The sequence below is a fragment of the Scyliorhinus torazame genome, chromosome 6 (genome assembly GCF_047496885.1).
Source record: "Scyliorhinus torazame isolate Kashiwa2021f chromosome 6, sScyTor2.1, whole genome shotgun sequence".
Classification (NCBI taxonomy): Eukaryota; Metazoa; Chordata; class Chondrichthyes; order Carcharhiniformes; family Scyliorhinidae; genus Scyliorhinus; species Scyliorhinus torazame.
The window spans coordinates 197844354-197870267 of record NC_092712.1 but is presented as its reverse complement, the minus strand read 5'-3'; positions in this window follow the sequence as shown (position 1 = coordinate 197870267).

Below are 25914 nucleotides of genomic sequence, written 5' to 3'. Positions count from 1 at the left end.
GTCAAAGGCCTTACTGAAGTCCATATAGACAACATCTACTGCCCTACCTGCATCAATCATCTTAGTGACCTCCTCGAAAAACTCTATCAAGTTAGTGAGACACGACCTCCCCTTCACAAAACCGTGCTGCCTCTCACTAATACGTCCATTTGTTTCCAAATGGGAGTAGATCCTGTCTCGAAGAATTCTCTCCAGTAATTTCCCTACCACTGAAGTAAGGCTCACCGGCCTGTAGTTCCCGGGATTATCCCTGCCACCCTTCTTAAACAGAGGAACAACATTGGCTATTCTCCAGTCCTCCGGGACATCCCCTGAAGACAGCGAGGATCCAAAGATTTCTGTCAAGGCCTCAGCAATTTCCTCTCCAGCCTCCTTCAGTATTCTGGGGTAGATCCCATCCGGCCCTGGGGACTTATCTACCTTAATGTTTTTTAAGACACCCAACACCTCGTCTTTTTGGATCACAATGTGACCCAGGCTATCTACACCCCCTTCTCCAGACTCAACATCTACCAATTCCTTCTCTTTGGTGAATACTGATGCAAAGTATTCATTTAGTACCTCGCCCATTTCCTCTGGCTCCACACATAGATTCCCTTGCCTATCCTTCAGTGGGCCAACCCTTTCCCTGGCTACCCTCTTGCTTTTTATGTAAGTGTAAAAAGCCTTGGGATTTTCCTTAACCCTATTTGCCAATGACTTTTCATGACCCCTTCTAGCCCTCCTGACTCCCTGCTTAAGTTCCTTCCTACTTTCCTTATATGCCACACAGGCTTCGTCTGTTCCCAGCCTTTTAGCCCTGACAAATGCCTCCTTTTTCTTTTTGACGAGGCCTACAATATCATTCGTCATCCAAGGTTCCCGAAAATTGCCGTATTTATCTTTCTTCCTCACAGGAACATGCCTGTCCTGTATTCCTATCAACTGACACTTGAAAGCCTCCCACATGTCAGATGTTGATTTGCCCTCAAACATCCGCCCCCAATCTATGTTCTTCAGTTCCCGCCTAATATTGTTATAATTAGCCTTCCCCCAATTTAGCACATTCATCCTCGGACCACTCTTATCCTTGTCCACCAGTACTTTAAAACTTACTGAATTGTGGTCACTGTTACCGAAATGCTCCCCTACTGAAACATCTACCACCTGGCCGGGCTCATTCCCCAATACCAGGTCCAGTACCGCCTCTTCCCTAGTTGGACTGTTTACATATTGTTTTAAGAAGCCCTCCTGGATGCTCCTTACAAACTCTGCCCCGTCTAAGCCCCTGGCACTAAGTGAGTCCCAGTCAATATTGGGGAAGTTGAAGTCTCCCATCACCACAACCCTGTTGTTTTTACTCTTTTCCAAAATCTGTCTACCTATCTGCTCCTCTATCTCCCGCTGGCTGTTGGGAGGCCTGTAGTATACCCCCAACATTGTGACTGCACCCTTCTTATTCCTGATCTCTACCCATATAGCCTCACTGCCCTCTGAGGTGTCCTCTCGCTGTATAGCTGTGATACTCTCCTGAACAAGTAGCGCAACTCCGCCTCCCCTTTTACATCCCCCTCTATCCCGCCTGAAACATCTAAATCCTGGAACGTTTAGCTGCCAATCCTGCCCTTCCCTCAACCAGGTCTCTGTAATGGCAACAACATCATAGTTCCAAGTAGTAATCCAAGCCCTAAGTTCATCTGCCTTACCCGTAATGCTCCTTGCATTAAAACATATGCACATCCTCCACCTGTTCTTGTTCTTTTTCAACCATCTGATCAAAAATCGTTTCTGACAATTGGACTTCAACGTCATCTTCACTCTTTGATTTCTCCTCTTGTCTTAACCTGTGACTTTGCGACCTTGTTACTACACAATCCGGAAAAATCCCAGGATATTCGTCCTTCAACAATTCAGTTGTCTGATTTTCCACTGGCTTATCAATCACAGTAGGCATCACTCCCACTAGCGATCCAGCTATATCATTACCCAAGATAAACTGTATTCCTGGACAAGATAGTTTCTCTATTACTCCTACTACCACTTCACCACTCTTCACTGGACTTTCCAACCTTACCTTATATAATGGAACACTACTCCTCTCACCCTGAATTCCACATATTATCACCGTTTCTGGAAACATTCTTCCCAAACTACATAACTCCTCATCTCTTACCATTAAAGATTGACTAGCTCCCGTATCTCTTAAAATTGTGACTTCTTTACCTACTCCTCCTGATACACATGAGTAAACTTTACCCACACAAGTAAATTCTTTAAAGAGATCTGGCACCTTCTTATCAATCACCTCTCGATGAGGCTGTACAATCCTTTGCACTTCCTTCGCTTCACTTGGGCTTTCCTGTACCACTTTAACAAACCCCACTGTCTTATCCTGTGTTACCACATCAGCCTTCCCAGTGCTTTTCTTCAACCACTAACACTGTGACTTTACATGGCCCAGTTTATTACAGTGAAAACATTTGAAATTTTTCATGTCTCTTCCACCCTCCTGGATTTCTTTTTTCGTCTGAGGTACACTCTCCTTATTATCTCCCATCAGATCACCTTTACTTTTACCACTTGAGTATTTCTCATTTCCCCAGTTTCCATCCCTCACAGGCTGAAACTGATGTCGGAAACCAAACTTTGATTTATGAACTAATTCATAATCATTTGCCATTTCTGCTGCTAATCTCGCAATTTTAACCCTCTGCTCTTACACATGAGTTCTCACTGCATCAGGAATTGAATTTTTAAACTTCTCCAAAAGTATAATTTCTCTGAGAGCGTCATATGTTTGGTCTATTTTCAAAGCCCTTATCCACCTATCAAAATTACTCTGTTTGAGCCTTTCAAACTCCATGTATGTTTGACCAAATTCTTTCCTTAAATTTCTAAATCTTTGTCTGTAGGCTTATGGCATGAGTTCACATGCACCTAAGATGAATTTTTTCACCTTCTCATACGTCCCAGATACCTCCTCCGGTAGTGATGCAAACACTTCACTAGCCCTACCTACCAGCTTTGTTTGAATCAGTAATACCCACATGTCTTGTGGCCATTTCATTTGTTTAGCTACCTTCTCAAATGAAATGAAAAAGGCTTCTACTTCCTTCTCGTCAAACCTTGGCAATGCTTGGACATATTTAAATAGATCCCCACCAAGCCTTCGACTATGACACTCTTTCTCACTATCCTCATCACTATCATCCAACTGTACGTTTCCCTTTATGTCGGCCAATTTTAACTGACTGTCATGTTTCATGGCCATTTTCTGAAGTTCAAACTCTCTCTCTTTATATCTTTTTCCCTGATCTGTATCTCCCTTTCTTTTTCTTTTTGTTCTGCTAGGGCTATTCTTTCTTTGTTTCTTTCTTCTCTCTCCTTTTCTTTTTCTCTCATTGCATATTCAAGCTGCTTTAATTCTTTTTCATGTTCAAGTTGCCTAATCTGCAACTGGATCTTTGCCATTTCTAAGAGTCAGACTGTATCTCAGGCAACTTTAAATGCTTATCCACCGCCATAATTAACTCACCTTTTTGCATTTTGTCAGGTAATGTTAACTGCACTGTTTTTTGCCAAATCTAACAGTCTGTTTTTAGTCTCTGTCCGTAAGGTACTGCGTGTGACTGTCTCCACCCCCAAAAACTTCAGAGCCTCTGAAAGAGCCATTGTCCACACCATACTCCCCACTTAAACTAAAATGCCACACTTGAAAAGCAATCACAAAATGCTCACTCCTCACTGTCTTTAAGTTCACTAAGCCAATCCAATAGATAGACTTTAATCCCCCTCGAGCCCCCAATTTGTTATGGGTCAGGGTTTGAGAACCCCAAAGTGTATCTCACATGACAATACTTCGAGGCAGGGGGCATGGAATAAACCTTTGCCAAGGCTGAAAATACTTCCCAAGTCATAGGAGAAGAAGAGGAGTGAGATCATTGATCATATCATAGAATCCCGAGAGTGCAGAAGGGGGCTGTAGCGCACAATGACTTACACAAGTCAAGAAGTGATGAAGTCTATCGAGGCTTTATTAAGCAAGACTTGTTCCCCAGCAGCTCAGTTACAGAATGCGGCTGCTGCGGGAACTCAAGCTCTTATACTCTGCCTTCTGGGCGGAGCCAGCAGGCGGCAGATCCAACCAGGACCCAGGACCTGTCAGCCAATAACCCCTCGGCTTCACAGGTACCGTACTACCCCTAATACATACCACCACATTCACCCCTTGTTAAAAAAGAACCCGGCGGGGTGGTGGTTCGCATGGTGGTAGGGGTTTACAATGCTGGTCCTGGAATAAATTTCGAACAGTGGCTATGCATTTCGCCCAACAGTTAACTATGTACAAGTTTAGCCAGAATCATTATGTACAGGTTTTGTCGGAGTTGTTTACAAGTTTTTCTGGTGTCACGCGGATTCCACGAGTCGAGCGGGTGCCCTGGTCGTCCTCGTCGATCGCCTCAGCCCCGGTGGTGGTGTAGGTGCTGGCTCGGGCACTGTCATCTCTGGGAGCATTACGCTGTTCGTTCCTGTTTCTTTACTCCTGGGCGGGCACGGGAGGAGGACCGATCCACCCGGGAAGGGGCCAGCCGTGGGGTGCGCCGGTGGGAGGGAGGGGGTGATTGGTGTTGGGGAGAGTGTGTGTGTTTCCGGCGGGCGCCAGGTCTCGCAGGGAGACCATGTCCTGTCGGCCATCGGGGTACGCCACGTAGACGTACTGAGGGTTTGCGTGGAGAAGGTGAACCCTCTCGACCAACGGGTCCAATTTGTGCGCCCGCCCATGCTTTCGGAGCAAGATGGGTCCTGGGGCTGCCAGCCAGGTCGGCAGCGACGTTCCAGAGGAGGACTTCCTAGGGAAGACAAGGAGGCGCTCGTGAGGTGTTTGGTTAGTGGTGGTACACAGCAACGACCGGATGGAGTGGAGGGCATCCGGGAGGACTTCCTGCCACTGGGAAACTGGGAGATTTCTGGACCGTAGGGCTAGTAGGGCGGTCTTCCAGACCGTACCGTTCTCCCTCTCTACTTGCCCGTTCCCCCGGGGGTTGTAGCTGGTCGTCCTGCTCAAGGCAATGCCCCTGCTGAGCAGGAACTGACGCAGCTCGTCGCTCATGAAGGAGGACCCCCTGTCGCTATGGATGTACGCGGGGAAACCGAACAGTGTAAAGATGGTGCCGAGGGCTTTAATGACTGTGGCCGCTGTCATGTCGGGGCAGGGAATGGCGAAGGGGAAATGGGAGTACTCGTCCACCACGTTCAGGAAGTATACGTTGCGGTCGGTGGAGGGGAGGGGGCCTTTGAAATCTAAACTTAGGCGTTCAAAGGGATGGGAAGCCTTTATCAGGTGCGCTCTATCTGGCCTGAAAAAGTGCGGTTTGCACTCAGTGCAGATCTGGCAGTTCCTGGTGACTGTACGGACCTCCTCCACAGATTAGGGGAGGTTGCGGGATTTTATGAAATGGTAGAATCGAGTGACCCCAGGGTGGCAGAGGTCTTCGTGGAGAGTTTGGAGGTGGTCTACTTGTGCGTTGGCACATGTGCCGTGGGATAGGGCATCAGACGGCTCGTTCAGCTTTCCGGGACGATACAAGGTCTCATAGTTATAGGTGGAGAGCTCGATCCTCCACCTCAAGATCTTGTCATTCTTGATTTTGCCTCGCTGTGCATTATCGAACATAAAGGCTACCGACCGTTGGTCAGTGAGGAGAGTGAATCTCCTGCCAGCCAGGTAATGCCTCCAATGTCGCACAGCTTCCACTATGGCTTGGGCTTCCTTTTCCACTGAGGAGTGGCGGATTTCTGAGGCGTGGAGGGTCCGGGAGAAAAAGGCCACGGGTCTGCCCGCTTGGTTGAGAGTGGCCGCCAGAGCTACATCAGATGCGTCACTCTCGACTTGGAAGGGGAGGGACTCGTCGATCGCATGCATCGTGGTCTTTGCGATATCCGCTTTGATGCGGCTGAAGGCCTGGCGGGCCTCTGTCAACAGGGGGAAGGTAGTGGACTGGATTAACGGGCGGGCCTTGTCTTCGTACTGGGGAACCCACTGGGCATAATGCGAAAAGAACCCCAGGCAGCGTTTCAGGGCTTTGGCACAGTGGGGGAGGGGAAATTCCATGAGGGGGCGCATGCGTTCGGGGTCGGGGCCTATCACTCCATTGCGCACTACGTATCCCAGGATGGCCAGACGGTTGGTGCTAAAAACGCATTTTTCCTCGTTATATGTGAGGTTCAGGGCGTTAGCGGTCTGGAGGAATTTTTGGAGGTTGGCGTCGTGGTCCTGCTGGTCATGGCCGCAGATGGTTACGTTGTCGAGGTATGGGAACATGGCCTGCAACCCGTGCTGGTCAACCATTCAGTCCATCTCCCGTTGGAAGACCGAGACTCTGTTCGTGACGCTAAATGGGACTCTAAAAAATTGGTAGAGCCGCCCGTCTGCCTCGAAGGCCGTGTACGTTTGGTCACTTGGGCGGATGGGGAGCTGGTGGTATGCGGACTTGAGGTCCATGGTGGAAAAGACCTTGTAGTGTGCAATCCGATTGACCATGTCAGATAGGCGGGGGAGAGAGTACGCATCTACTGCGTGTACCTATTGATGATCTGACTATAGTCTACGACCACCCTCTGCTTCTCCCCGGTCTTCACAACTACCACCTGGGCTCTCCAGGGACTATTGCTGGCCTGGATTATGCCTTCCTTCAGCAGCCGCGGGACTTCGGACCGGATAAACGTCCGATCCTGGGCGTTGTATCGTCTGCTCCTAGTGGCGACGGGTTTGCAATCCGGGGTGAGGTTCGCAAACAAGGAAGGCGGTTCAACCTTGAGGGTTGTGAGGCTGCAGATAGTGAGTGGGGGTATTGGGCCGCCGAATTGGAATGTTAGGCTCTGGAGGTTACACTGGAAGTCTAACCCCAATAGTGTGGGAGCACAGAGTTGGGGAAGGATGTAAAGCCTATAGTTTTTAAACTCCCTCCCTTGCACCGTCAGGTTCGCGATGCAGAATCCTTTGATCTCTACTGAATGGGATCCCGCAGCCAGGAAAATCTTTTGGGTGCTCGGACGAATGGAAAGAAAACAGCGTCTTACCGTATCCGGGTAGATAAAACTTTCTGTGCTCCCAGAGTCGATCAAGCATGGCGTCTCGTACCCGTTGACCAGCACCGTTGTTGGTGCCATTTGGAGCATCCGGGGCCGTGATTGATCCAGAGTCACCGAAGCCAGTCGTGGTTGGGGCATCGCGGCGTTTTCTTCAGACCCCGTGGAGCCGTCTATGCTGGGGTCCTTGGCTGTCAGCCAAGATGGCAGCGTCCATGGATCGCACGCGGTCGGGGGTGGACAAAATGGCCGCCCCATGAATCGCACGTGGCCGGGGGGGGTCACAAGATGGCGGCGCCCATCCTCCCCGCGTGGTGTCCGGGACCCAAAATGGCAGCGCCCAAGGGTCACGCATGGAACGTTGGGGGGGTGGAGGGAGGGGTTGAATCTGCTGTCCCTGTTCTTCCCCGGGGATTGCGGCGACCCCCCCGGGACTGGCACACCACTGCGTAATGCCCCTTTTGGCCGCAGCTTTTACATATAGCTGAGCGGGCCGGGCAGCGCTGCCGCGGGTGTTTCGCCTGCCCGCAAAAATAGCAGCGAGCCCCACCGGGATGGTCTGGTGCTCTAGCCGCGCAGGCTTGCGGAGGGGGGGGTTGCCGGGGAGTCGGTCGCAATGGGGGTCCACGGAGCTCAAGGGGCTGCCGCGCGGTCGGGGCCGTAGGCGCGGGCATTTTGTGAGGCCACGTCGAGGGAGGCCGCAAGGGCCCGTGCCTCTGAGAGTCCTAGCGAGTCTCTCTCTAAAAGTCTTTGACGGATCTGGGAAGAAGTCATACCTGCCACGAATGCGGCTCTGATTAGCAGCTCCATGTGCTCGATCGCGCTCACCGACGGGCAGTTGCAGTTTCGTCCCAAAATCAGCAGTGCGCTGTAGAATTCGTCGTGCGATTCTCCGGGAATTTGCCGTCTCGTCGCGAGTTGGTGGCGTGCGTAGACCTGGTTTATGGGCCGAATGTAGACGCCTTTCAGCATGGCGAGCGCCGTCGGGAAATCCTCCGCGTCTTCGATGAGCGTGTAGATCTCCGGGCTCACCCTGGAATGCAGGACCTGCATTTTCTGATCTTCCGTGGTCCGGCCGGGGGCCGTTCGAAGGTAGCCTTCGAAGCATGCTAGCCAATGTTTAAACACGGCCGCCGTGTTTGCTGCATGGGGGCTGATCCGCAGTCACTCCGGGGCGATCCGGAGCTCCATAGTCTTTTAAGCTTGCTTAATAAATTGTAGCGCACAATGACTTACACAAGTCGAGAAGTGATGAAGTCTATCGAGGCTTTATTAAGCAAGACTTGTTCCCCAGCAGCTGTTACAGAATGCGGCTGCTGGGAGAACTTGAGCTCTTATACTCCGCCTTCTGGGCGGAGCCAGCCGGCGGCATATCCAACCAGGACCCGGGACCTGTCAGCCAATAACCTCTCGGCTTCACAGGTACCGTACTACCCCTAATACATACCACCACAGGGGCATTCGGTCCATTGAGTCTGCACCGACCCTCCGAAAGAGCAGCCAACCCAGGCCCATTCCACGTAACCCCATTACCAACCCAAGTTGGATGCTCAAGCTGGACAAAGTGAGTGCCAGGCTGTGCACATTTAACACACCGTTCTGGCGCGACTGCGTCCTGAGGATGCCATTCGGCATAATTTCGACGTCTGAAAGTTTCCATCGTGCCATGGAGCACATAGTTGAAGGGTTACCAGGTGTTCACATTTCTGCCGATGATACAATAATCTGGGGTCCACATGCTACGAGTATGACTCCTCAGAGTCCTGCAACAGATTTTAAACAATGGCCTGAAGCTTAATAAAGCAAAATGTCAAATCGAGATTGATAGCATTACCTTCTTGGGGACAGGCTCTCGGCACAAGGCGTGCAGCTGGATGATGAGAAGATAAAGATGCCACATCCCACAGATAAAAAGGCATCCTATGGATACCAGAGGTGATCATCTTTGTTGGCAAGTTTATTCCCAACCTGATCTCTAAAATGTCTCAACTACGAGATTCAATAAAAAAGGACGCAATGTTCCAATGGTCTCCCAGACATGAACAGAGGTGGCAAGCATTGCGCATCTCACTGACGACAGCGTCAGTCCTAGCGTTTTTTGTCCCTGCAAGACACAAGACATGATGCATGGTTGGATCGCGCGGGTAGTAGACGGATGATGTGGTGGTGGTGGGGTGGGGTGGTGGAGGGTTGGTGTGAAGGTGGTGGGGTGCTGGGGTGGGGGAGTGGTGGGTGGTGTGGGGATAGTGCAGTAGTGTGGGGGTGGTGCCACCCATGCATAGGGACACCGCAGCTCAGCGGTGGATCACTTGGTTCCCCGATGCCTACCTCAACCTCGGCGACTGCCCGCACTCCGGGCCCACGGGGTGGCCGAAATGGGGTGCCACTCTTCGCGGTGCCATCTTCTTGGTTGGAATGAGTGTGTGTGGGGAGTGGAGTGCTTACATGCGGCTGCAGCCTGTCAGCCTCTTGAGTGCCAATCCCGACCCCAGCAAATAGGACGCCATCATGTATTGGAAGTGCACTCGTTCCACGTGGCGCCGGTGCTAGCCCATTAATGGATCCTGAATTATTCCGGGACCGGCGCCACTTTGAGGGTCGTGAATACCACCGATTCAGTCCCAGCGTCAGCACTAGCCTCTTAAATGGAGAAACCTGGCCGGTATCTTTAAACTGTATTCCTTTTACTTGTCCTTCATCAACAAAGCGTAGACTAATAGCGAGAGCTACAGTCCATTGAGAATAAGGACAGAAAACAGTTGATGACTCAGTTCTGGAGATTGGCAGGATCCTTTTCTCTGCGTCAAGGTTAAATTCCAGTCTTAATTCTCGTTTAAACATGATTTTCCTCAATAAGGTTGGTAGAGTTAACTATTGGCTCAGCAGTGTTTTGGATCACATTGCGATCTTTTTACCAGTCAACAGGTCAGATCAGTGACAGCAGGGAGTCTGGCTGTTGGCATTTCCACTCATCTTTCAGTGTATTTCAACTTCTTTTATCCCATTTCTGTCCCTTTAATTTATTCCTTTGTCGTTACGCTGCATACTCATAACATAATGTTGCCAATTTACAAAGGTTGGCATTCTGCCAGGGTACTTATGCTACAAAGTTCTTACTGGAACAATGGAGGTTGAGGGGTGATCTGATAGAGGTCTTGAGGGGCATAGACAGAGTGGATAGTCAGAGGCTTTTTCCCAGGGTAGAGGGGTCAATTACTAGGGGACATAGGTTTAAGGTGCGAGGGGCAAGGTTTAGAGGAGATGTACGAGGCACGTTTTGTACACAGAGGGTAGTGGGTGCCTGGAACTTGCTGCCGGAGGAGGTGGTGGAAGCAGGGACGATAGTGACATTTAAGGGACATTTTGACAAATACATGAATAGGATGGGAATAGAGGGATACGAACCCCGGAAGTGTGGAAGATTTTAGTTTGGACGGGCAGCATGGTCGTCACGGGCTTGGAGGGCCGAAGGGCCTGTTCCTGTGCTGTACATTTCTTTGTTCTTTGTTCTTTGAAAGTGTTCCATGAGTGGGCATTTTCAGGAACGTTCCTTTCAAGTGCAATATACACTTACTGTCTGTTTAAACAATGGAAGTGTGAATTTGGGTTTCCCTCCTGTTATTTGGCATTTTACAATTACAATCGGTAAAGTTAAACTGGCCATTTGAGCATCTGGGAGACATTACAGTGGTTTATTACTCCCATGTACATCAAAATGTTGTCCCATAGTGTGACAATGTCTATGAAAGGTTAATATTGATGCAAGGTCTGCTGAAATGTAAAAATAACCTGAAATCAGCATTTTGCCTCCAGGGTTACAATCTGGTGCACAATCTACACTGACCTGAGAAAAGAAAAGTGCCTATAAATAAACAAAAAGACATAAAAAATTGGTGTTAGTGGCACTGGGCTAACTCTAAAACCTGTGCCCATAGCACACAGTGTGTAGTGAAGCACCATCTGGAATTGAATAAGAGTGTGTGCGTTTTGTGCACACTATTAGCACAGCTGATTACATTAGTGACCTGCCTGAGGACATTCTCTGGCTTCAAAGTAGTCGAGGCAGCTCACGGAGATATGGCTGTTGCACCTTGACCTAATCTTTGCCTAGCAACAAACATTGCGATAATGCACCATGTATGTGGTTAATATAATCAAATACATTTTACTGTCTTTTCAGATTGGTCAAGTACAATGCAGTTTAGTTTTACAGCATAGTACTCGAGATCAGTATCATAAAATTGGTGATCTGAGTGGGTTCCCACAGCAGCCAAATTGAATCAAATGTGAGATTAAATTGTTTTTACTGTTATTTTGTGCAGTAATTCAAAAACACAGAGGAAAATCAAATAAAAAGTATATTTCTTAATTCTTTTTAATTTTCCTTTGTTACTTTTTCTATGTGGACTTTTGTAACTTATTGCAAGATTTTCATTAATCTTTAGCAAGAAAGGTAATGTTACTTTCACTAGGTTGAATGTAATGTCAGCCTCGGAGTCATGAAGTCTCTGACAAAGATTATGGAAGTTCATTTCAATCCATTCTAAGGGAATGGACTGATTGAAGTCCATCATTCAATATAAAATGAGAAAGAACAGTATCTGAAACTTGTAAGTATATTGACTAACTGAGGTCAAAGGGGAAACGGAGAGGGTGGACCATGGATGAAATCAGGCAGCATGCTTGAGGAGAAGTGGTATCACAAAAAAAGTTAATTTATGGGGAAACGAAGCATTAGCGGAAGCAATAGGCATGTTTAAAACTTATACCATTTCATTTTCAATCCATGTCAAAGACAACAGGAGCAGCATATGCCCAGAATTAGATTGTGGGTGTAACTGGGGACCACACTACAAGCAAGGAGGTTCAGAACTCCTTCTGCAGGTAGCCTCATACCTGATTTGGTCTCCATGCTGCATTACAGTCCAGAATGGAGCCAGGTTTAGGAGGTTCCTATCGAGCCTTACAACCTTCTTGGAACTTTCTGAATCTAATTGGCTCTTTAATACTCTTCCAACATCAAAAATGTAATCAACATTTAGAAGCTGGTAGGTGTGCACCGGCATGCCTGTGCAGGGCTCCACTGTCACTGGCAGAGACCAACACCGAAGGAGGCTGTTCTTTATATCTGAAACCCCATAGTATAGCTTAGTATCACTGGTCTATTGAGGTATGTCAGTGATTAAAAGGTTGTGGGTTCAAGTCGCAATTCAGAACTCGAGCATAATATCTAGCTTGGCACTCCAGTGGAGCACCTAGAGGGTTCGGCGCTACTAGGGGGAGGGCTAGGGCAGCACGGTGGTGCAGTGGTTACCACTGCTGCCTTACAGCACCAAGGTCCCAGGTTCGATCCCGGCTCTGGGTCACTGTCCGTATGGAATTTGCACATTCTCCCCATGTTTGTGTGGGTTTCACCCCCACAACCCAAAGATGTGCAGCGTAGGTGGATTGGCCATGCAAATTGCCCCTTAATTGGAAAAAATGAATTGGGTACTCTATTAAAAAATACTCGTGGGGGGGGGGGCATTTTTCAGGTGAACAGCGTGATTTACGACCAACCTGCGAGTGCTTTTTTCGCAGCGAAAGTGGTCCCGCCATTGTCAACAGGATGTCCCGTTGAATGCACCCATTGAATGATTTTCACAGTAACTTCAATGCAGTTGTTAATGTAAGCCTACCTGTGACAATAAAATAGATTATTATTAATATTGTCGCCGGGAAACCCGAGGCGGGGGTGCGCCGTAGGTGGGACTGGAGAATCCCACCGGTGTGAACAGCTGGTGAATTCTGGCCGAGATATTCAACCAAGGCCGCTTCTGCATCTCAGGTGGATATTTGTTTGGAAAATATTTTTATTATAATTTTTAGCAATTTATATACAATACATGAAATAACATAGAATAACAATTAAACAGTAAGAATTCCCTCCCCAACCCTCGCCTTCCCTTGCAACAGTATAACTTAGATATAAGGTCCTTCCACCCTCCCTCTCCGACCTACCAGCTAACAGTGACAAACTCAGAGAGTCATAGATGTTTACAGCTTGGAAACGGGCCCTTCGGCCCAGCTGGTCCATGCCGCCCAGTTTCTATCACTAAACTAGTCTCACTTGCCCGCATTTGGCCCAGATCCCTCTATACCCACCCTGCCCATGTGACTGTCTAACTGTTTTTTAAAGGACAAAATTGCACCTGCCTCTACCACTGCCTCTGGCAGCCCGTTCCAGATGCTCACCACACTCTGTGTGAAGAGATTTCCCCTCTGGTCTCTTCTGTATCTCTCCCCTCTCACCTTAAACCTATGCCCTCTAGTTCTAGACTCCTCTACCTTTGGGAAAAGATGTCAACTATCCACCTTATCTATGCTCCGCAATATTTTATAGACCTCCATAAGATCACCGCTAAGCCTCCGACGCTCCAGGCAAAAAAGTCCCAGTCTATCCAGCCTCTCCTTATAACTCTGACCATCAAGTCCTGGTAGCATCCTCATAAATCTCTTCTGCACTCTTTGTAGTTGAACAACTAGAACTCTTTAAAGTACAATATAAACGGCCAACATCTGCGGTAAAACACTTCCGCTGACCCTCTTATGGTAAACTTAACCGGAGCTCCGGCACAACCAAAACCCCCCAAATCGCCACCAATGGGCAAGGTTCTAACCCAATGTTGAGGATTGCCGACATGGTCTCAAAAAAGGACCTCACAAGCCCGCTAGCTTTGGGCATGACCAGAACATGTGTACATGGTGCACCGGACCCCCTCGAACACCGAACACATTGTTCATCCACTCCTTGAAAAAACTGACCCGTTCTAGCCTTTGTGAGGTGTGCCCTGAACACCACGTTCAGCTGGATGAAACTCAGCCTCGCACAGGGCGAAGTTGAGTTCACTCTCCTCAGCGCCTCACTCCAAACCTCCTCCTCCAATCGGTCCCAGCTCCTCCTCCCACTTTGCCTTCATACCCTCAATCGAGCACATCTCCTCCCCCACTATCCGTGCTATATACCTGACGTACTGGCCATCTCCGAGCCCAAGCAGAATAAGATCCTCTCGAGCAAGGTAGAAGGCTGCTTCACTGGGTAGGCAGAGAAGTACTTTTTGACCCAGCTATGCACCTGGAGACACCTGAACCCATCAGGGTCTGTAAGCCCATATTTTACTTTCAGACTCCCAGGCTAGCAAACTGACCCTCTAAAAATAAGTCCCCTCCGTTCTCCAAGCTCTATCCCTTCCATTCCCTAAACCTCACATCCGAGGCTCGAATAGCTGGTTCCCACAGATGGGGGTTAGCCTTGAGGCAGCCCTCAAATTAAAATGTTGATGGAGTTGGCTACAAATGTTTAACATGGCCACTAAAACCGGGTTAGTCGAGTGTTTCTTCGACACCACCGGTAACGGAGCCACTACCAAGGCTGCTCAGCTTGCTCCCCTCACAGACTCTGCTTCCATCCGGACCCACAGCTCATCCAAGTCCCCGCCCCACTCTAGCACCTTTTCAGCATTAGCTGCCCAGCAGTAGCATTGGAGGTTTGGCCAAACCCCCTAATTGTATCTCCCTCCGGAGCATTGTCTTCCTGATCCTCAGGCCCTTACCCGCCCAAATAAACCCAGTAACCAGTTGGCCAATCTCTGTAAAAAAACACTTGGCACTGGAATAAAAATAAAAATCTCAGCACGATATTCATCTTAACCGAACACTTGGCACTGGAATAAAAATTAAAATCTCAGCACGATATTCATCTTAATCGAACGGCACTGGAATAAAAATAAAAATCTCAGCACGATATTCATCTTAATCGAACGGCACTGGAATAAAAATAAAAATCTCAGCACGATATTCATCTTAACCGATAGCACGTGGCCTTCTGGTGTCCCCCATCCCCAACCCAAGCTACAGCCTGTGTGCCAACCAGAGACGAGGGCGAGCCTGACACGGACGCGAGCCATCGACCCGCATCCCGAGACACCCCGGAGCTCCAGTCCGGGGATGAAACTGATTTGCTGTCACAGCCATCTCCAACACCTTCCACCATCCCAGACACACGCACCTCGGTTGGGCATTTAAATGGAGGCTCCGGGGGCACTATCTTGTGCGCACCACACACATTCTCCGGTACATCAGGTGGAGGTACTAAGAATAATCTTTATTATTGTCACAAGTAGGCTTACATTAACACTGCAATGAAGTTACTGTGAAAAACCCTAGTCTCCACATTCTGGCGCCTATTCTGGTACACGGTGCTGGAACGGGAATTGAACCGTGCTGCTGGCCTTGTTCTGCATTACAGACCAGCTGTCTAGCCCAGTGAGCTAAACCAGCTCTGTATAAGAACATCCGAGGGGGCTGATGGTCAGAGGGCAGGTCGACCCCAGGGACTAGCTGCCGTCCACGCGTTTCGGGCTTCTGGAACCGATGGTCCCATCGATCGTGGAGATGCAGTCGTAGAGTCAGGGACTGCATGAGGGGTTGTCGGCAGGCATCCAGCACGTGCAGGTGCAGTTGGAGGAGTCCAACCATGTGCAGGAGCAGGAGGAGGTGCCGACCACGCATGCCACCAAGGGAAACACTGCATGGGTGGCGTCCGGGGTGGAACTTTGGGGGTGAAAGTTTCGGCCATGGGCCATATACCAGCACCACCTAGGCATTACAGCGGCGCTCCGGAGCATGGCCCAGTCAGAGCGGGCCATGGCTGAGACCATCAACAGCATTGCCCAGGCGCTGGCCCACATGTCACAGACCCAGAGGGAGGTGGCCCAGTTCCAGGGGGAGATAGTGTTGTTATTGGCTGATGTGGCACAGACCCAGAATGTGGTGGCACAGTCGCAGTTTATGTGGCGCAGTCCCAGACAGAGGTGGTCCACTCCCTGTGCACCATGGCCGCAAGCATCCAGAGCCTGCTCCAGACGCCCGCGGACCTCCGGGACTGGCAGCGCCAGGTGGCGGGGGGGAGCCTCAGAGGTTAGCCTCTGTCGCCCAGGAACCAACCCCCAGCCGCGGTTGCACCTCAAAGAGGCCAGGAACTGTCGTGTGCCAGGATGTCTGGGTAGCGGGCGAAGACGTCACACACAAGCTGCACGTCCATCGAGTGGAACCCCTTTTGGTTTGTGTAGAGCGGCCTGCCATTTGCATATGCTGATAGGGGACATGCACCCTGTCACTCACCCCATGGATCCGGGACATCTCAGCGATGGCGGTGAACCTCGCTGCACGAGCATCCTGGTTGGCTTGGTCCACATTGAAATGGATGTATTGTGCCGATTGGCATATAGGGCCTCCATGACGGTGCGGATGCACCTGTGCACCGAGGCTGTGAGATCCTGGATAGGTCCCCACTCGGCGCCTGGAAGGACCCCGTTGCATAGTTCACGGCGAACATTATCTTGACGGCCAGCGAGTGTCCTCCCCCCGTGGTGCCAGGTGCACCATGATCTGGCAGATATGTCGCACTGTCTCCCTGCTCAACCCGAGTCTTCGATGGCATGCCTGGTCCGGCAGGTGCTCGAGTGACAGGCGCTGCCGGTACACGTGGGGGCCTGATGCGGCGCTCCCGTTGCACCTCCTCAACCTATTGTGCGGCCGGCTCTCCATCCTCACCAGCTGCCTCCTGTTCCTCTGGGGCACGCTCCGTTGCTGCAGCATGGTCTCCTCCTCAAGTTGCTCCAGCTCGTACAGCCGCAGTGCATTCCCCAGGACTGCAGTGAGTAGGAGGAAGGCCACCATTGCTGGTTGTATTGCAATATCCATTGTCTGTGGGGGTGAAGGGCAGACATATTAGCATGATACATACCCCCGTGCCCAACCAGTTCCAACGGGCTATCTGGTAGCTCCGGTTGACATTCCGGACCCTGCCCCTGCATGTCCCCCCCTCCCCCTCCTCCCCTATCCCCGCAACTCTGGCGCCCATTCTTGCTGCCAGGGGTACCATCGGCAATACGTCAGCAATATGCTCCTCCTCCCTCATCCAGCGCCCCCCTGAAGGGGCTACTGTGGGCGTTGCCCTTGGGCAGGTCCCGTGATGCCCTGCTGGTTGTTGGTGGCCAGTTGTGGGGGCGGGTATTGCAGAGTGTGCTGTGCAGGGGTGGTGGGGTGATGAGTGGCAGTGTTACGGGAGAGGTGGGTGAGAGAGTGGGGGCTGGGTTGCGGGGGTGATGGGTGAGAGAGTGGGGACTGGGTTGCGGGGATGGTGAGGTGAGAGAGTGGGGCTGGGTTGCAGGGGTGATGGGTGAGAGTGGGGCTGGGTTGCGGGAGAGGTGGGTGAGAGAGTGGGGACTGGGTTGCGGGAGAGGTGGGTGAGAGAGTGGGGACTGGGTTGCGGGAGAGGTGGGTGAGAGAGTGGGGACTGGGTTGCGGGGGTGATGGGTGAGAGAGTGGGGACTGGGTTGCGGGAGAGGTGGGTGAGAGAGTGGGGACTGGGTTGCGGGAGAGGTGGGTGAGAGAGTGGGGACTGGGTTGCGGGGGTGATGGGTGAGAGAGCGGGGACTGGGTTGCGGGAGAGGTGGGTGAGAGAGTGGGGCTGGGTTGCGGGGGTGATGGGTGAGAGAGTGGGGATTGGGTTGCGGGGGTGATGGGTGAGAGAGTGGGGACTGGGTTGCGGGTGTGATGGGTGAGAGAGTGGGGACTGGGTTGCGGGGATGGTGAGGTGAGAGAGTGGGGACTGGGTTGCGGGAGAGGTGGGTGAGAGAGTGGGAACTGGGTTGCGGGAGAGGTGGGTGAGAGAGTGGGGACTGGGTTGCGGGGATGGTGAGGTGAGAGAGTGGGGACTGGGTTGCGGGGGTGATGGGTGAGAGAGTGGGGACTGTGTTGCGGGGGTGATGGGTGGGAGAGTGGAGACTGGGTTGCGGGGGCGATGGGTGAGAGAGTGGGGCTGAGTTACGGGGATGGTGAGGTGGGAGAGTGGGGACTGGGTTGCGGGGGTGATGGGTGGGAGAGTGGGGACTGGGTTGCGGGAGTGATGGGTGAGAGAGTGGGGACTGGGTTGTGGGGGTGATGGGTGAGAGAGTGGGGACTGGGTTGCGGGGGTGATGGGTGAGAGAGTGGGGACTGGGTTGCGGGGGTGATGGGTGAGAGAGTGGGGACTGGGTTGAGGGAGAGGTGGGTGAGGGATTGGGGACTGGGTTGCGGGGGCGATGGGTGGGAGAGTGGGGACTGGGTTGCGGGGATGATGAGGTGGGAGAGTGGGGACTGGGTTGCGGGGGTGATGGGTGAGAGAGTGGGGACTGGGTTGCGGGAGAGGTGGGTGAGAGAGTGGGGACTGGGTTGCGGGAGAGGTGGGTGAGAGAGTGGGGACTGGGTTGCGGGGATGATGCGTGAGAGAGTGGGGACTGGGTTGCGGGGGTGATGGGTGAGAGAGTGGGGACTGGGTTGCGGGAGAGGTGGGTGAGAGAGTGGGGACTGCGTTGCGGGGGTGATGGGTGAGAGAGTGGGGACTGGGTTGCGGGGATGATGAGGTGGGAGAGTGGGGGCTGGGTTGCGGGGGTGATGGGTGAGAGAGTGGGGACTGGGTTGCGGGAGAGGTGGGTGAGAGAGTGGGGACTGCGTTGGGGGGATGATGGGTGAGAGAGTGGGGACTGGGTTGCGGGGATGATGCGTGAGAGAGTGGGGACTGGGTTGCGGGGGTGATGGGTGAGAGAGTGGGGACTGGGTTGCGGGAGAGGTGGGTGAGAGAGTGGAGACTGCGTTGCGGGGGTGATGGGTGAGAGAGTGGGGACTGGGTTGCGGGGATGATGCGTGAGAGAGTGGGGACTGGGTTGCGGGGGTGATGGGTGAGAGAGTGGGGACTGGGTTGTGGGAGAGGTGGGTGAGAGAGTGGGGACTGCGTTGCGGGGATGATGGGTGAGAGAGTGGGGGCTGGGTTGCGGGAGAGGTGGGTGAGAGAGTGGGGACTGCGTTGCGGGGATGATGGGTGAGAGAGTGGGGACAGGGTTGCGGGAGAGGTGGATGAGAGAGTGGGGACTGCTTTGCGGGGGTGATGGGTGAGAGAGTGGGGGCTGGGTTGCGGGAGAGGTGGGTGAGAGAGTGGGGACTGGGTTGCGGGAGAGGTGGGTGGGAGAGTGGGAACTGCGTTGCGGGGATGATGGGTGAGAGAGTGGGGACTGGGTTGCGGGGATGATGAGGTGGGAGAGTGGGGACTGGGTTGCGGGAGTGATGGGTGAGAGAGTGGGGACTGGGTTGTGGGGGTGATGGGTGAGAGAGTGGGGACTGGGTTGCGGGGGTGATGGGTGAGAGAGTGGGGACTGGGTTGCGGGGGTGATGGGTGAGAGAGTGGGGACTGGGTTGAGGGAGAGGTGGGTGAGAGAGTGGGGACTGGGTTGCGGGGGTGATGGGTGAGAGAGTGGGGACTGGGTTGCGGGGGTGATGGGTGAGAGAGTGGGGACTGGGTTGAGGGAGAGGTGGGTGAGAGAGTGGGGACTGGGTTGCGGGGATGATGCGTGAGAGAGTGGGGACTGGGTTGCCGGGGTGATGGGTGAGAGAGTGGGGACTGGGTTGCGGGAGAGGTGGGTGAGAGAGTGGGGACTGCGTTGCAGGGATGATGGGTGAGAGAGTGGGGACTGGGTTGCGGGAGAGGTGGGTGAGAGAGTGGGGACTGCGTTGCGGGGATGATGGGTGAGAGAGTGGGGACTGGGTTGAGGGAGAGGTGGGTGAGAGAGTGGGGACTGGGTTGCGGGGATGATGAGGTGGGAGAGTGGGGACTGGGTTGCGGGGATGATGCGTGAGAGAGTGGGGACTGGGTTGCCGGGGTGATGGGTGAGAGAGTGGGGACTGGGTTGCGGGAGAGGTGGGTGAGAGAGTGGGGACTGCGTTGCGGGGATGATGGGTGAGAGAGTGGGGACTGGGTTGCGGGAGAGGTGGGTGAGAGAGTGGGGACTGCTTTGCGGGGGTGATGGGTGAGAGAGTGGGGGCTGGGTTGCGGGAGAGGTGGGTGAGAGAGTGGGGGCTGGGTTGCGGGAGAGGTGGGTGAGAGAGGGGGGACTGGGTTGCGGGGGTGATGGGTGAGAGAGTGGGGACTGGGTTGCGGGGATGATGAGGTGGGAGAGTGGGGACTGGGTTGCGGGGGTGGGAGACTGGAGGCTGGGGATTAGGGGTGCTGGAGTGGGAGAGTGGGTGCTGGGGTGCAGGGGTTGGGGCACCCGTACGGCCGGTGGCACTCTGCAGAACCACGGGCTATGGTGGGTGGTCGGTAGGGTGTGCAGCAAAATGGCTTACTTGCGGGCTACGGCAATGGCGGTCCGTGCTTGGACACTGCTCCAGTCCCAGAGGGATAACCCTGGTTCCATGTCCCGTCCCTTGGTCACGCCCCCCCCTCCCCCTTGCCCTGGCAGGCCCCGCCCTCCCCCAGCCAGCCGGCCAGTGTCAGGACCGACATCCCACGGTTAGGCCTCTCGATGTCCTACCTCCTACCTCATCAGCCACGGCGCCTGTTTCCTGATTTTTAAAAGCACAAGTGAACGTTCTCCCTGGTGGAGTAGAGTGGAGACCCCGGAGAACACCGAGTCGGGTCTGCTAGTGATATCCAAAGGGCGGTTACTGTACGCGAGGAGTGGAACACATTGATGCCGCTGTTGAGGCACCGGAGGATTGCGATTTGGAGTGAACCCGCCGCCCGCCATAATTTCAGCGTCAAGACCGATTCTCAGCCCAATCGCCTTTCCCGGTTTCGGCGACGAACCCCAAATGGAAAACGTGGTTGACCCAATCCTTCCAAAGACACACCTGTTCCCATGGGGGTCTCCTGGAGATACATCACATTGGCCCCGAGGTGCTTTAAATGAGGAAAAACCTGTGCTCCTTTGTTTGGGCCCCCCAGGCCCCGCACATTCTAGGTGGCTTCACTTGTCGGGGGTCACGCCAGCCATTACCACCGCGATAGGTCATAGCTTTGCCGATGATTCCCAGGTCGCAGGCCTGCCTAAGATGGCAGCCTGTCACACCTAAATGGTGGGATAGAGAAAAATACCTGGTCACTGTCAGTTTACCCCTCCCCAGTCAGCAGATAGCCTGCTGTCTTCTCTAGCCCCCTCCCTTCCCTCCATCCCAGACCCATCGAGCCTAACCTAACTGGCCCAACATGTTGCAGCCCCATCCCCCACTTCACTTCCGTTAACTAGCCTACTTTTTAATGCTAGTAAGGTGACCAACCTTCCCCAAGGTCCCAGCTATTCCTTAACCATCGCCTTCATTTTACCCCAAGCTCGTCCCTCCTGACTAATCCTCTTCCCCATCCATATTAAGCGAATGCCTTAAACTAAGGGAAGGCACCCTCCAACCCCTGGTTGTCTAACAACAACTACTAAGCCCATACAGAAGGATAATCATGAAAACAGGACAGAGGAAACGCCCCCAATCCAAACACCTCTACCATTACCCCAACTCAACTCGTAGCAACATGAACATGAACAATACAACAGTACAACAGTAAAATAGTAAAACCCCAACCATGCAACAGCCCACCCACATCCCTCAAACCGTGCTCAGTCCATGATGTGTGATAATGTGCACAGCCTGCTCTGGAGTTTCAAAATAGATGTCCTTCTAGTCAAACGTGACTCTTAACTTTGCTGGGTACACCAGCCCAAACCACACTCCTCGATTGAACAGGACCGTCTTCATCTTATTGAAGGCTGCCGGCCACTCCACCAATTCCGTGCTGAGACTTGGTAAATTCTTACCTATTTACTGTCCCAGTTGATATTTCGGGCCTTCTTGGCCCATTCCAGGACATGCTCCTTCTTTTGGAAGCTGTGAAACTTGCTGATCACCGCTCGAGGTGGCTCATTCAGTCACGCCTTCTGCCTCAAGGCCCTGTGCACCCTGTCCAGTTCCTGCGCACCAAATACCTCATCGCCACTCAACAGCTCAGAGAACTTTGCAGCGAAGTATTCGGTCGGTCTTGAGTCCTTAACTTCCTCAGGTAGAGCCACCAGCCTCAGGTTCATGCTCCTGGACCTGTTCTCCATATCATCCAGTTTCACCTTGAGGCCTTTATTCCTGTCCCCAATGATCGCCATTTCAGCCTCCAGTGACGCGAAGCGGTCTTCGTGTTGAGATAAGGCCTCCACCATGCCCTTCAACTTCTCCGTTTGTCCGCCTACTACCTTAGTCATTTTGTTTAGCTTCTCCCTGTCCCGGCCCAAAGCCTCCTCACCATAGTTTTAAATGATGCCTTCAATTCTTGGCTATGCCTCTGGAAACGTTCACTCATCTCCCCACTGAATTTCTTTAACTCTTTGCCATTACTCCCACCATCATATTGAAGGTGATGGGCATGGCCGCTTCCACCACCATCTTTGAGCCCTTGCTCGGGCTCGGCTCCTGAGGTTTCACACCTCTGCCCCACTTCGATGCCGATATCCCCCGATTCCCAGCTATTTGTTCTGCCAGGCGTCGGAACCGTTCGCGGAAATTCTTTTTGAAATAGACAGAAAAGCCCAAAGTATCGGAGCCTGCGGAGAAACCACCTAAAATGCGGCTGCTACTCTCTGCCACCGCCCCGGAAGTCCATCTCAGGTGGATTTTAAAGATCCCTTTGCAATAATTGAAGGATAGCAGGATGTTTATAGCCAAAATCCATCCCTCAATCAACATAACTGAAATGAATCTCAAGGTCACTAAAATGTACCCCCATTTATGTTTGCAATCTTAAATTTTATATCATTTGTAAAATCCCTCTCCTTAATTCGCAAACACAGCATTGCAATGGTACAAACATAAATCAGCAGAGCCAAATACCTTTTTTCTATGCTGCAGTTTCTCTAAATCTATCCATTGCGTTAATATAATTTAGGTTGAAACATAATTGCCTGCTTTTTGTTTGTAAATGAATTGAAAATGAATAATTATAAACAATGTTTCTGAGTCACAGTATTTTTTGTTTTGAACATTGACAGTCATTTGAGTATGTACGACTGACTTTTCATGTGGTTCGATCTTGCTGTAATATCGAATAGAAATGATAAATGATATTTTCAGAATCTCCAGATTAAAGTTGTCTCATGATATCAGGCTGCACTTTCTGAAATAACTTCTAGACTTTAATTGGAGTTGCTCAGACTGAGACACCAATTCTGTAATGTCAGTGTGGTGAATATATTGCTGCAACAATTCATCATGTGCATATCTGTATTACTCTGTTGCCCATGTGGGCTCCACCTATGGACCATTGTAAGGTATTACCTATGATGTAGCATGTTGGGGCCTGTGTGGGCTCCGCCCTTGGCTCCACCCCTTTAGGGGAGGTATAAAGAGCAGTTGCCCTGTAGGCGGCTCCCACCAACAGATCAGTCGCAAGTAGGCACTGTTCTAGTTGATTAAAGCCACAGTTTACTTCTACTCCTGGTTTTGTGTGAATTGATGGGGCCATCCGACTGGAACTCGATCCGCAGGCCGCGGAGGCGAAAGAAATTTTTTCGCACTGGCTCCGCTGATTCAAGGCCTACCTCGCCGCCTCCTCCTCGCCTTCCGTCACCGACGAACAGAAGCTGAGTCTCCTCCACGCCTGGGTGAGCCATCGAATCTCTGTTCAACTCGAGGAAGCCTCCACCTTCACAGACGCCCTCGTGATGCTAGAGCGCCTCTACGTAAGGCCCGTGAATGAGCTATAGGCGCGGCATCTCCTCACCACTCGCCACCAGCGTCCCGGGAAATCGCTGGAAGAGTACCTACGCGACCTCAAAGTCCTTGCACGAAGCTGCAATTACCAGGCTGTTACGGCCACTCAACATATGGTATGGACCTTGACATCCGGACACCTACGTGGCTGGAGTCAGGTCCAACTACGTGAGACAGCGCCTACTCGAAAAAGGTGCCCTAGACCTGGAAGAGACGGTAAAATTAGCCTCCTCTCTGGAAGTAGCGTTCCAAAGCCTTAACGCGTTCCCGTCCGATCATGCGACCCCCACGTGGACCCCCAACCAAAGAATACCCCAGACCTGTGCCACGCGGCTGCCCGCCCACCATGGGGGGCTACCCTGTTATTTCTGCGGCCAGCCTCAACACCCCCGGCAGCGCTGCCCGGCCCGGAACGCAAACTGCAGCAACTGCGGGAGAAAAGGATATTTTGCTAAAGTTTGCCTGTCCAGGTCCAAAAACCCGCAGGCCTGACCCTCAGACTCACAGGCCCGCAGATCCCGCAGTGTGGCAGCGTGTCTGCCGGCTCCGCCCCCCCCCGGACGCGTCATCGGCCTCGTGTTGTCTGTGGGGGCAGCCATCTTCCAGCCCGCACAGCGTGTGCGACTCACGGGGGAAGCCATCATGGCCATCCTCGCCCACGCGGCCCGCCACGTGCGATTCATGGGGGCCACCATCTTCCTCACCGCCCGACATGTGCGATCGACAGGGGCCGCCATCTTGACCGCCATCTGCAACGCCGCCCGACACTTGCGACCAACGGGGGCAGCCATCTTGGAACCGCCCCAGCACCTCCGACCACGCCGGCTACCCGCAACTCAAGCACGGTCACCCTTGACCAGTCGCGACCCAAACACCTACGGAGATCTATGATGACCGTCCGGGTAAACGGACACGAAAAGCCCTGCCTCTTCGACTCCGGGAGCACAGAGAGCTTCATTCACCTGGACATGGTAAGACGCTGCTCGTTCCCAATCTTCCCGGCGCATCAAACCATCTCCCTCGCCTCCGGGTCACACTCGGTGCAGGTCCGGGGGTGCATTACCGTAACCTTCGCAATACAGGGCGCCGAGTACTCCAATTTTAAATTATATGTACTCCCCGACCTCTGCGCTCCTCTTCTATTGGGACTGGATTTCCAATGTAACCTCAGGAGCCTAATCCTGAAGTTCGGCGGGCCCCTACCCCCACTCATCGTATGTAGCCTCGCGACCCTGAAGGTCGACCCTCCCCCGCTCTTCGCAAATCTCACCGCTGACTGCAAACCAATCGCCACCAGAAGCAGGCGGTACAGCATCTAGGACAGGACTTTTAACAGGTCCGAGGTCCAGCGACTCTTGCGGGAGGGAGTCATCGAGGCCAGCAATAGCTCCTGGAGAGCCCATGTAGTGGTCGTCAGGACCGGGGAAAAGAACCGGATGGTTGTAGGTTACAGCCAAACCATAAACCGGTACACGCACCTTGATGCGTACCCCCTTCCCCGGATCGCAGACATGGTTAACCAGATCGCGCACTACCGGGTGTTCTCCACAGTGGATCTGAAGTCTGCGTACCACCAGCTCCCAATCCGCCCGGGGGACCGCCACTACACGGCTTTTGAGGCAGACGTCCGCCTCTTCCAATTCCTCCGGGTGCCCTTTGGCGTCACGAACGGGTCCTCGGTCTTCCAAAGAACGATGGACCGAATGGTGGACCAGTACGGGTTGCGGGCCACATTTCCGTACTTGGACAACGTCACCAACTGTGGCCATGATCAGCAGGATCATGATGCCAACCCCCAGAGATTTCACCAAACCGCTCGAACCCTTAATCTCACTTACAACAAGGAGAAATGCGTTTTCCGCACAACCAGACTAGCCATCCTCGGCTACGTCGTGAAAAACGTGGTTCTAGGACCCGATCCCAACCGTCTGCACCCACTCCTGCAACTCCCACTCCCTCACTGCCCCAAGGCCCTGAAAAGGTGCCTCGAGTTTTTTTCATATTACGCCCAGTGGGTCCCCAACTTTGTGGACAAAGCTCGCCCACTAATCAAGGCCACCATCTTCCCACTGGTGGCCGAGGCCCGCCAGGCCTTCAGCTGCATCAAGGCGTATTTTGCCAAAGCCGCGATGCACGCGGTGGACGAGTCCGTCCCCTTCCAGGTGGAGAGCAACGCATCAGAGGTCACCCTCGCCGCCACCCTCAATCAGGCGGGCAGGCCAGTAGCGTTTTTTTTCACGA